This window comes from Acomys russatus, chromosome 1 (assembly GCF_903995435.1).
Source record: "Acomys russatus chromosome 1, mAcoRus1.1, whole genome shotgun sequence".
Taxonomy (NCBI): Eukaryota; Metazoa; Chordata; class Mammalia; order Rodentia; family Muridae; genus Acomys; species Acomys russatus.
The window spans coordinates 56,302,566-56,315,571 of NC_067137.1; the positions used below are offsets into that span (position 1 = coordinate 56,302,566).

General features: G+C 38.0%; 1 non-coding gene across 1 annotated transcript; it reads right to left on the bottom strand.

Moving 5' to 3' along the window:
* Window positions 1–235: 235 nt before the first annotated feature.
* On the bottom strand, window positions 236–348 carry LOC127197644 (U5 spliceosomal RNA). The gene has a single exon (XR_007831715.1). It is a non-coding gene; the product is annotated as a U5 spliceosomal RNA (small nuclear RNA).
* Window positions 349–13,006: the final 12,658 nt, after the last annotated feature.

Below are 13,006 nucleotides of genomic sequence, written 5' to 3' on the forward strand. Positions count from 1 at the left end.
GGATAACTGATTGGGGTACTCTTCCTTGGGAATGTTATTTCTCAAATTCTCAAGATTTCTTAATTACCTGTAGTTCTTTATCAAGGATTGAGGGCTCATGACATTTCCCCTCTTTCATGTTAGCATGTCTATTAGTGTCTTCATTGCTCAAATCTGTATAGGCAGCCATGTTAATGAAACTTCATGGGTAGAACTCTGACATTTCTAGGGCACAGACCTGGCATAGGAAACTTCTTGATCCTGTGGATCTTACAATTTTTCTGTACTCCCTCTTCCACAATTATCTTTCCATGGAAATCTTTAGTAAAAGGCGAAAGATTTATGCGATCTGAAGAAAAACCAGAGTATTCCACAATTATCTTTAACCTGTACATGTAGGACTTGTGTTGTAGATGTTATGAGTGGGCACACACAATCTCTTGTTCTATAATTTTGGTCTGCTGTGGGTTCTTTTAATGGTCTGTCTGTTAAGAGAAGTTTCCTGAATGAGGAATGAGAACTACATTAATCAGTGGGCATAAAAATAAGTATTTACAATATAGTTAAGGATTATGCTGGTTTAGTAAAGTGGCATTTTTTAAGTTCTCAAAGATCCATGGTTTCTCTAGCTCCAGGTAGTTAACTAAATTTCTTGTACTAGGCATGATTTCCCTCTTATTGAACAAACTATGTGTCCAATTAGGGGGCTGTTGGTTACCACCAAGGTATGCATGCCACTATTACACTCTAAAGATTACTGTGTTACACTGGTCATTATTGTGGCTCATAGTCATTATAGCTGGGTAGAAGTATTGTTTTCTGCCATCCTTTGTAAGCTTGCATGCTTCCTTCTGGTGCCATGAAAGCTAGTTCTTAAGCAGAAAGTTTTCTAGTAAGATACATTTACAGTCTTCTGGATCCTGGGTCTAAAGTGCAACGTATCCTCAGCAATAGGGGTTTACTTTCTACCTCTGAGAGGCAACCACAATAATGTATGATTTGGGAGAGTTTTGGGAAAAACCTCACCATAATGCAAGTATTGGAGTTTTTGTTAGTGTGTGGCTCTTGTAAGGTACACTGTCAGCCCAGATGGGGAAATTTCACTCAAACTATTATGTACATAGATTCACAGACTGTATTATATGTAACTTTAAGTAAATAGATAATAATGTGAGCCCTTATGACTTTTTCAGACATCCTTAGTATTGTTTTACTCTGTTCCTTAACACCTTCTGTATTTACCTCCCTCCCCATCCTTAACGAGCCTTCCTTCCATTTTCCCATTCCCCCTACCCAATCACTTGAACCCTGGTATTCCTCCCTATATTGCTTCCCCACCCCACCTCCATCCTGTCAGTGATCCAATTTTACTTCCTTTGGCTTCTACAGTTACCCCAATATATGTGCTCACATCTAAATATTTGGAGCTAGGAGCCTCCGACGAGAGATAAGAAGTGATGATTATTTTTTTTGGTTCTGGGTTATTTCATTCAGTATGATCTTTATCATCCATTTATCTATAAAGTTGATGGCTTCATTTTATTTATAGCTAAATACTATTGCATGGTATATATGTGTCACATTTTGTTTATCTACTTGTAAGTTGAAGAACATTTACGTTGTTTCTATTTTCTAGTTTTTGAGAACAGTATGAGAATGAATATGGCTGATTAAGTATCTGTTGAGTAAGATGTCAAATTCTTTGATCAAATGCCAAGCTATGCTTTAGCAGGGTTGTATGGTAGATTAATTTTATCTTTTGGGGGGTTCTCTACAGTGACTGACTCTATGTCTGCCTCAGTTTGCAATCTCACCAAAAGAGAATGAAGGTTTCCTTTTTTTCACATCCTCTTCATCATTTGTTGTTGGTTGTTTCATTGATCTTTGCCATTCTGATTAGGTAGGGTAAAATGAAACCTCAAAGTTGTTTTTATTTGAGTTTCCATAACTGGGATGATGAGATTTTTTTTAAAGAGATATTTATCAGTGATTTTTATTTCTTTTGAGAGTTAGCTGTTCAGATCTCAAGCCAATAATATGGGCTTTTGCTTTCACAGAAAACCCAATGAAACAATTTGGGGTTAGAGAATCCCTGTTCCACCACTGAGAAGTATAACCTTTGTTCAACCTACAGTAGACTTTGCCCACAAGAGAATGACACAAAATTCTTGCATTTTTGGCACACTTTTTAGAAGATGAATATAGGCCTATGTCACATATATTGGCTCCTTGGACATATTAAAGGAGTTTAGTGTTGCCATCTGTGGTATATAGTCTGTCCACTTGTTGTTATTTGGCATTTCTTGGGGGTATCTGAAGAAATTAACGAAAAAACAATAATTGATTCCTAATCTGGTCTTCCTAGATTGAACCATCTATATAGGAGGAAAGTGTCTTCTTCCTGCCTGTATTTTAGCCAGTCTGAACATCCCTGTATTAAACAATAGTGGTCCCTATAAGGAACATTGTTACATGAAGACTTGTGTGTGTGTGTGTGTGTGTGTGTGTGTGTGTGTGAAACCCACTCCATATCTGTGAAGTCCTAGCCAGCCTATAAGGCCTCCTGAAATGACTGTTCAGTAAACTATAAATCAGACTCAACCCTGCCTTTTGTAGTCTTCCTTTCATTTCCTCTCGGTTTGAGTGAGAAATTTATTTTTGACAGTTTGTTATGTGTAAGAAACAAGCCATGTTGAATTGTAAAATACTGACTTTTTCTTTTGGTTGTTGTTGTTATTTTTGTTGAAACTTATTCAAATTACATCCTGATTGCTATCCCCTAACTTGTATCTTCCTGCTCTCATCTTCCCTTCCTATTCTGCCCTATTCCCCTCCCCTAGACCTCAGACAGAAGGGGACTGCCTCCCCTACCTTATGGCCACCGACTATCAGGTCTCATGTGGATAGTCTGCATCCTCTTACTCTGTGTGCCCACTAGGCAACCAAGTAAAAGTGATCAAATCAGGGGCACCAGAGTTCAGGGGTAGTCTCTACTGCCCCCACAACTATGGAGAATGAGCTGTCCATTGACCATATTTGAACAGGGGATCAAGGTTCACTGCATGCATTGTCCTTGGGTGGTGCAACAGTTTGTGCAGGCACCCCTGCATCTAGATCCACAAGCCTTGATGATCTCCTTGTGGGGCTCCTGAACCCTCTGGGTCTTTCCATCTCCCCCCACAACCCCGCATTCTTCCATACCACTCTCGGTACTCTGCCCAGTGTCCAGCAACGAGTCCCAGCATAATCCCAATTGTCCAGCAACGAGTCCCAGCATAATCCCAATTGCCCACTAGGCAGAGTCTCTCAGAGAATATCTATATTGGGCTAATATCCACCTATAAGTGAGTATATACTATGTGTATCTTTCTGGGTCTAGGTTATCACTCTCAGGATGAACATTTCTGGTTCCATCCATTTGCCTGCAAATTTCATGATTTCCTAGTTTTTAATAGTTGTATAGTGTTCCATTGTATAAATGTACCACAGTTTGTTTATTCATTCTTTTGTTGAAGGACATCTAGGTTGTTTTCATCTGCTATGAACACAGTTGAGCAATTGTCCCTGTTATATGGTGGAGCATCTTTTGTGTATATGTGCAGGAGTGATATAGCTAGGTCTTCTGGTATCACTATGCCCAATTTTCTGAGAAAGTGCCAGATTGATTTCCAAAGTAGTTGTGCAAGTTTGCACTCCCACCAGCAGTGGAGGAGTGTTCCCCTTTTTCCACGTCCTTTCCAGCATGTGCTGTCACTAGTATTTTTGATCTTAGACATTCTAGTAGGTGTAATATGGAATCTCAGAGATGTTTTGATTTGCATTTCCCTGGTAACTAAGGATGTTGACCATTTCTTTAAGTGTTTCTTGGTCATTAGATGTCTCTCTGTTGAGAATTCCTTGTTTAGCTCTGTACTTCCTTTTTTAATTGGGTTATTTAGTTTGGTGGTGTTTAATTTCTTGAGTTCCTTATATATTATGTATATTAGCCCTTTGTTGGATGCAGGCTTGAGGAAGGTCATTTCCAAATATGTAGGTTGTCATTTTGTTCTGTTGGCAATATCCTTTGTCTTACAGATTTTCAGTTTTATCAGGTCTCATTTATTAATTATTGATCTTAGAGCCTGAGCTATTCTATTCTGTTTAGGAAGTTATCTCCTATGCCAATGAGTTCAAAGCTCTTCGCCACTTTTTCTTCTAACATTTAGTATGTCTGGTTTTATGTTGAGGTCTTTAAACCACTTGGACTTGAGTTTTGTGCAGGGTGATTAATATGGATCTATTTGCATTTTTCTACATGTAGAAATCTAGTTAGACCAACATCATTTGTTGAAGATGCTGTCTTTTTTCCATTGTGCAGATTTGGCTTCTTTGTCAAAAATCAAGTGTCCATAGGTATGGGGGGGGGGGGGGTTCTGGGTCTGGAATTTTTTAGATTTAACATTTTCTATCATGCTTGCACCAAATTCTTCCATTTTATCTTCTACACATGAGATTCTTTCCTCCACCTTTTATATTCTGTTGGCGAAGTTTACCTCTGCTGTTACTGTTTTCTTCTTTAAGTTTTCTCTTTCCAGGCTTTCTTCAATTTGTGCTTTTATTATTGTTCCCATTTTCATCTTCAGATCTTAAACTACTTTATTTATTTCCTTGACCTGGTTGTTTGCATTTTCCTGAATTCTTCCAGTGATTTCCTCATTTCCTCTCTATAGGCCTCTGTCATGAGCCTCTCTAAGAGCCTCAGTCTGTTTGGTTGTATGTTCCTGTATTTGTTTACGGGTTTTATTCATTTCCTCAGTTTTAACCTTCATTTGAAAAATTTTGAGGTCATTCTTTCTGTGTGTTTCACTTGTGTTAGAATTCCCAGGACTGATTGCTTTGGGATGACTGGGTTCTAGAGATGACATACTATTTTGGCTTTTGTTGTTTGTGTTTTTACAATGGCATTTAGCCACTTTGATGTCTCTGGCATTGGGTGATGTGTCCTTCACTAGTAGTTGAGAGCAGCTGGTAGGTGAATAGCTATAGGTTAAGACCCCTCACTTGCAGATCAGGGAGGGAACTCTTCAGATGGATCATGCAGGTGACCTGAGCCCAGAACTGGGAACTTTCCATGGACCTGCCAGGTGACCTGATCTCATATCTACCTATGATCTACACCATGGTGTCTTCTCTCAGCAAGGTGACTCAGATACTGGTGTTTTGTGCCCCACAGTTCTTTCTGAGACACAAAGTGTACTTGCTGTACACCCTGTCAAGCCTTGGGGCCTGCACTCACGCCTGCATGGACCCACAAAGTTTCTGTAGATTGGACTGGGTGTCCTGAGGTCAGATGCACTTGTGTTCCAGACCTTCAGTTTTCTTCACTAGAAAACCCAGACACTAGTGTTTTGTAGTCTCTAATTCCATCTTATATCAAGATTGCAAGTGCTATGTGCATGCAGGCTAGTGGCTAGACTTTGGAGGCTGCCCACAAACCTGCAAGGACTCAAGGACTTAGCAGGGGGCCCGAGGCTAGACCCACCCATGCTCCATACCGTGTGGACCCCTCTCACTTGGAAGTCACCAGCACTGGTGTTTTGTAGTTCTCAGTTTGGTCTTTAGGTTGCTGTGCAGTCACTGGTGCCATGTTGATCAGACACTGTGTGTGTGTTTGGCTCCACAATCTTGGATACCCCCTTAAAAGGATGATTTTTTTTTCTTAAATAGATTTACTGAGCACTTCTTCTCTTCATACTATACCCTAAATCTTCACAAAATTCATGTTAAATATCTTTCATTATGGTGCCAGCTTTGAATGATTCTGAAATGTGTTAAAAGTGGGTGACACAAACTGCAAAGAGTTTGACACACAATGGAACCACAACTGAGACTGTTTGTTAAAGGAGAAAAGTCATAGAACACATTTGATTGTTGCAAGATGCTCTCCATTGGCATGTGTTGCGACTTGGAGGAACTAGATTGTTTTCTCCACTTTACTAGTCTATAGATAGGCATCTCCCAGATTCTAGGTACCTGTTATTCTTAGTGTTTACTTGAGAAAATTAAATTGTTTCTATGTCCCCATAAAATGTAATTTTTAAAATCTACTGCAAAATTTAATGGCTGGGCATGCTGGTATATACCTGTAATCTCAGCATTTGAGATACTAAGGCAGGAACATCAGACATTCAGAGCTAGCATGGGCTACAGAGGTTAAGGTCAGCATAGACTTATATAGAGAAATGTTGTCTCAAAAAAAAGTCCAATAACACCTTTCTGAATATCTGGGTGCTACTCCTTTGAAAAGTAGTCATCAGGGAAGATACCATCCTCTAGTTTGTTTAGAAGAGTAGGTGCCTTAGAAAAGCACTGCCACAAAGATGTTCTTGCTTCCAAGTAAACACAGTTGATAAGCATAGTCACTCTGCTGTCCGTTTTTACCACTTCCTCCTTCATCCTAAAACCATCTATTCTTTGCAGTTATACTGAATTTTTACATGCCCTTGAACACAAATCTATAGCATTGAATAAATCTTCGTTGTTGGTTAAATTCCATGATATATATTTTTTGCTTTTATGAGTGTTTGTGAATATTTAATTTTTTATATTGCTTTAAATATGCTTTTTCCTGACCAGTCTTCTGACATATTTTTCAAGTATAAAAAGAAGCCACTAAAATCTGGTAATAACAACAAATATATACTGTAATCTAATGGGTTGTTAATATAAATATGAAAATTTTTTCAAGCAGCCTAAGACCACCCAAAATACTTTGTTTCCTGTAACTTTCTTTTTTAAAAAAAAACAAGCTGATTTGAAAAACAAGTAAATAATAACACAGGTAAAACTCAGGACACAAAAAACAATAATACAAATATGGAACCCAAAAGAGTCAATACTAGTCGAGTAATAGAGCCCTATGTTGGGTTTAGTTTTGAAGTTCCTAATAGAGAGGGAAATAGGGAAGTGGAAAAGAGAGTCAGCTCCTGGAGGACCACTCTCAATTCCCTTCTATAAAGTGTATTCATGCAGCATTTTATATAAGTGTGTAAAAACAAAAACATGCTTTCATGGTTTTGTCATTTTGGTGGAGAGGAGACTGCAGGTTGAACCAAAGACTTTACTTAGGCTAAGCATTTACTTTATCACTTGCCAGTACCACAGTCTTCAAGAGTAGTTGATAAATGTATGTTTATAGCAAATATTATAATGTATTTTCTACAATTATTTCTTATAGTAGTCACTGGTCAAAGCTGAGGTCCTGATTTATGAGCATGTCTCCAGTGATTCTAGCCTGTGTGTTTGGCTCTGCTTAAGTGACTGGAGATGAACATTAAATGCTAAGTGCTTCAATGCATTAAATATTCATTTTCCTCATTTTCTGCTTTGGAAACAGTAACCCACGACTGGAGCTTTTCATTTATTATAAATTTTAAAAAGCCCCAAAAAAACGCACAAAGTTGGATCAAAGTGCATCCCACCTTGGTCCAAAAATGGAATACAGGCAGAAGTGTTGCTACTGGGATGCACCTTCAAGGAGACCCATTTCTTCAGGAGACAAGGTCACTAGAGCCTGCCACTGGGTGCTCCCAATGACCTGAGGAACAACTACTAACATTTTTACCCAAGCAATTGCTGCACAGGAGACTACAGAGATTGATTTTTTTCCCCAGCAACATTTCTTGCAGCTGGTGATAGTAAAATCCAGGAAAGCTGTTACACTGTACCTGTCTGGGGAGGCATGATCCTGGAAGACATGACACTTAGATATTAAGGAAGAAAGTTTTGATAAAATTATCAGTTGATTGCCCCCTATTGTCATTTTAATTGTAAGAATTCTCCTGAAATTTTCTCTGTTCACAGCTTTAATAAAAATGATAATGATGACCATAGAGTATCATTGGTGCTTGTCATGGATTGAATGGTAAGTGGATCTTACAGACTCATCTGTCTGAACACTTGGTTCCCCAACCACTGGTGCTGTTTTAAAAGATCATTGGAACCTGGATAGTGGAGGTAGTTCTTCAAAATGGCAGCACAGTTTAATCTCTTTGTTGCTGCTGCTGCTGCTGCCTGAAAAAAAATATGGAGGCACTTGCCATGCCTTCCCCACTATACCACCTCTATGGAACTACCTGCCTCACTTCCTCTACATGTTCCTTTCTTCTGCAGACCCATCTACTATATTTTCCTGACTAGGACACTTATGTGACACCTTCTTATGTCTTCCCCACCACTATAGATTGGAATTTAGGGAGGCACTCCTACATGCCTTCCATAATGAAAGGCTGAAATCTCTCTAAACCAAGAGGAAAATAAACCCTCCTTTAAGTTGCTTCTGTCAGTAACCTTTCATAGTGATGTGAACAGTAACTAATACAGAGCTTACAAAACCATGCCAGATTTGCCAACCTGTGAAACAATAAGCTGCTAAATTCTCAGTGTAGCAGTGAAGAAAGTGCCATCATTCACCTAGCCAGACTTGATCTAGGTATTTAAGTGTGAGGTAAATGAAATGAATGGAGCATTACAGCTCTTTACCAAGGAAGTTGACTTGTGTATCCTTGAGGAGGTAAGACTTCATAGACTCAACTAGGTTTCTAATGAAAATATCCAGACTACCTGATTAAATATCTTCAAATGAGAGACTCCACCTGGCCACAGAATGAGGACAGTTGCTGAGACTTGCTGCTAGACTCCTAGAGGGGCCAAGCGAGTGGTATGGAAGAATGGGTAGATGGAAAGACCCAGAGGGTTTATAAGCCCACAAGGAGACCATCAAGGCCTGGGGATCTGGACCCAGCGGTAACTGCACAAACTGTTGCACCAATAAAGGACAATGTATGCAATGAACTTAGACCCCCTGTTCATATCTAGCCAATGGACAGCTCATTCTCTACAGTTATGGGGGGAGCGGAGACTGCTTCTGCCATGAATTCTGGTGGCCCAAATTTGATCACTTCCCCTTGGTGGGGAGGTCTTGCGGGCACACAGTGTAAGGGAACACAGTCTATCCAGATGAGACCTGATAAGCTGTGGCCATATGCTAGGGGAGGAGGTTCTCCTCTGTTTGAGGCCTAGGCGAGAGAAATAGGGTGGAAGAGGGAAGGAAGGTTGGAATGGGAAGATAAAACCAAGGGGATAGCATTTGAGATGTAATATGAATAAATTATAATAAATGTTAAAAATTTTAAAGTTAAAAAATAGTCTAGATATGTCACTTATCTCGCACAGAAACCAATGTTAAACAAAATTAGGATCTTAAGCATAAAGTTTCTGGGAGATTCTAGTAAATCATGGGTAGTTTTCACTTTGATTGTCAGCTGTTCAAGACTCAGCATAGAAAAAAATGAAACAAAAGTATAATTAAACATGGTCAACGGTCAAACAAAAATCTTAAGTGAACTCAGTCAGCCTCAGTTATTTGAATTTACTCTTCAACAAATATTTACATCAGGCTTAGTTGAATGGTTTAGTTTGACCAAAAATAGGTTAGAAAATGTCATGCAGGCTAAAGTCTTACAGGCTCTTAAACAGCCAAACTGATCCATTTGTGCATTATTGTACCAAGAAAACAAGCCTGGATTCTTACTGCTATCATGAGATTAGAAGTCTGAATCTGTGGTGCTGGTAAGGTAGGTCCATGAGACACATGCCTGCTGTACAAACAGCCTTACTCCAAATTTGCATGGGAAACAGAAAACAAAACAAAAATAAAAATAGAAAACCTCAGACAAGGCAGTGCATGGCTATAATCCCAAGTTAAATAAAGTAGAGACAGATGGCTCCTCAGAGCTCAATGGCCAGACAGTCTAGCCAACTACTAAGCTCCAGATTCAGGAGAATCCCCATGCCCTCCCCCGCCAAAGGTAGAGTTGCAGAGATCTTTTCTGATCAATAGTACTGGTCTCTAATCTGCTGCTTTGTTTAACATGCTAATGTATGCATAATGTATGCTAGGCTACTGGGTGTGAGTGATGTTGAAATTGGCAATGCTTTTGTTTTCTCACTCCTTTACCCTTAAGGGTAGTCTTTAGGGTGAGCCACTTTAAACAGTGAGCCTTCAGGGTTCTGGGGCATTGCGTTAGGCTATCAGACAAGTTTACAAATACTCAAGCCAAGTATCTATCAGTCTATGCCTAACTAAATGTATATACAAAGCTACCATTAAGTTTTCATTTTGTTCCCTGCATCTTTCACCTAATGACATGCTCTTCTGCTTAATATATAGTCTCAAAACTGCTTCAGTAATGACCAAAGGCAGTGTATGTATGTGTCTGTGGGATTTCTCTATGGGTTTCTTTTGAGGCATTATATTTATTTGTGTATTTATTTAGTTACTTATTCACGATCTTGAATTTAGTACTGATCTATAATGTTTCTGACATTCTAGGAGAAGGTACCAAAGGAAAAATGCTAACAACTTGCAAGCTGCCTGCTCATCATTTCTTGTATTCTAGCGATCCTCCAATGAATCTCAAAACATATTTTTATTTTATCGACTCATTCAGCCAGTACTCATTTGCCATCTGGCAGATGCTATCCTGGTAGATGGGGTAAATTTGATACTTCCAGCTTTCTATGAGGAGATTCACATGTGAATGAAAATGGCCAGTCAGTTCCATATTGATGGAGAACATGTGCCTTAAACAAGAAGATCCAGGACCTGGACATTAAATGACAAGGACTTGTTTGCCAGAGACAAGAGACAAGTGTAATGTATCAGAAAGAGCAACAGCTGCAACTGAGCAGACAAGAAAAACAGTCATCAGATTTCAATCTAATTTGAAAATATGAAACAAAGTTGTAGAGTTTAAAGAGTAAGACACTGTCATTTTGATCTCTATGGGTCCTTGTTAGACATGCTTTCATGTCTGGATGAGCATCTTAACCTCAGGCATTTAGTGCCTGAAACACCATCGTGGTTTTAATCAAGAATGTTTGGATGCCAACAAGATATAGCAAGGGATAACTGTGCTTCCTGAAAATAAATCTAACAACCTGGATTCAATCCCCAGAACCCATGTAAAAGTTGATTTTGGAGAAAATCGACTCCAAAAGCTTGTTTTCTGACCTCCACATATCCACAGTAATGTGTATGTGAGTGTGCATTACATAAACACAGACATAGCAATTCTTTTTATTTTTAACTGGGAATATTTAATTTACTTATGAACTTATTTGTTTATCACAACCTAGAAAAAATTAAGATAATACACTAGATATACATGTTGAACACAATGGATACCTATGTATAATCATTAAAAACAAAGCTTTACATTAGCCATCAGAGCAATTTAGTTACCAGGAAAATTATTAAAATATTTAAGCCACCAACATACTCTATGTAGATGTAAATTTGGTGGGGAAAATGGTATGTACGTCATTGTTTTAATGTTCATTTTCTTGGCCAGCAGTAAAGTTATTTTTATAAAGCTGGTGTTACTTTCTCTGTTTCTCTCATACTCCAGCTAGCATTAAAATAATTTAGACTATATTATTTTAACAAGCCTCACAACACATTAACTGAGCAGCTCTCATTCTATTCTTTTATTACTTTTTTTTTTTTTTGAGTTCCAACAACTTTATTCTTTTTCCTGCAACTTATATATCCCAGCAAGATCTTTTAAGCAGTACAAAAATCACAATGTGCTTACATTCTATTTTTCTTTAAGTAAACAATTACAATGAGTATATGTAAGAAAAACATGCTCCCCAACACCCTCACATGACCAAATGTTTTATACATATTATGAGTGCGAAATAAATATGAAAAACAAATTATTCCTAAGAACCCATGCACATATGTAACTAGGCCACCTGTTATAAGTTAATAGTTTTTAACCCTCTAAGACACTCTGGCTCCCTTCCAGCCAAATCCCAGAGATACTTGCACATTGTGGCTTTTCCTACTCCAGCTCCTTTCCTTATGTCTCCTAGACCTCTGCCTGTGGCCAAATCCCTACTTCCTACTCCAACTACTCCTCCCTTGGCTGGCAGCAAGTCCAGCTTTATTTCACCCCTGCTCTGCAATTGGCTTCAAGGTGCTTAATTGGCATATTGGGGAGCAGTATTTACAGAGTATTGAGACAGGAGAGTGTCAGAACAAAGACTGCAAACAGATATAAGGACATACAGAAATCAGCATTTGAATTAAACAATGACCTTATGCCTACAGTTAAATTTCTTCTCCTAAGATGATTAGTCTTTGGGCATTTTATACATGTTTATTTAGTTAGGTACCTACTTATGAAAACTTCTTTAAACATTCACTCCTTTTAAAATATAGTTTATAATTTTTAGTAATTACTGATCAATTCATGAAACTTAGCCTTTCACTTTTCATCTACTTTATTAAATTTCTTTTCATTTTTGTATTTTTAATTGTACTATGTTTTTAAGCAAGGTTTTCTTTTATAGTAAACTCTACCAGCTGTCTTCATAATGCCTTCCTTGAATGCTATGCTCTTCTCAAGATTAAATTCCCAGAATATGTGCATCTGGATTTTCTTCAGTTTCTTGGATTTTGTTTTTATGCTTAAGCACTAATTTTTGGCATAGGATACAAAGAAAAGGGACATCTCCATCTTTGCTCCATGAAGTTGTTGATCAACTATTATAATATCAATACTGAATATTCTTTTCTTCTTCAAGTAATTGGAAATATAAATTTTGTCATTACTAAATACACTAGGTCTCCCCAAGACTGTGTATTCATTTTCATTGATTTAACTTTCTATCCTTGTACTGTACATTAACCATAGCCATTAAATTTACTAATATGCTGATATATATTCACTTCTGGAGGTCACTTTATAATATGTGTCCTCATAGCAGACAATTTTAATAGCTGTGCTCATTTTAAATGCTTATCAGTTCACTGCTGCCAAATATTTATAGGTGTCTTGTAGAGCAAACAAGCAAGAAAGATAACTGAAAATGCATGCAAGCAACTACAAATTATCTACTTTTTAAAGAGTTAAATATTTCAAAGACAAACACCACAGAAGTCTACATTATGGCAACTATGTTGCACTCTTGAATTCTT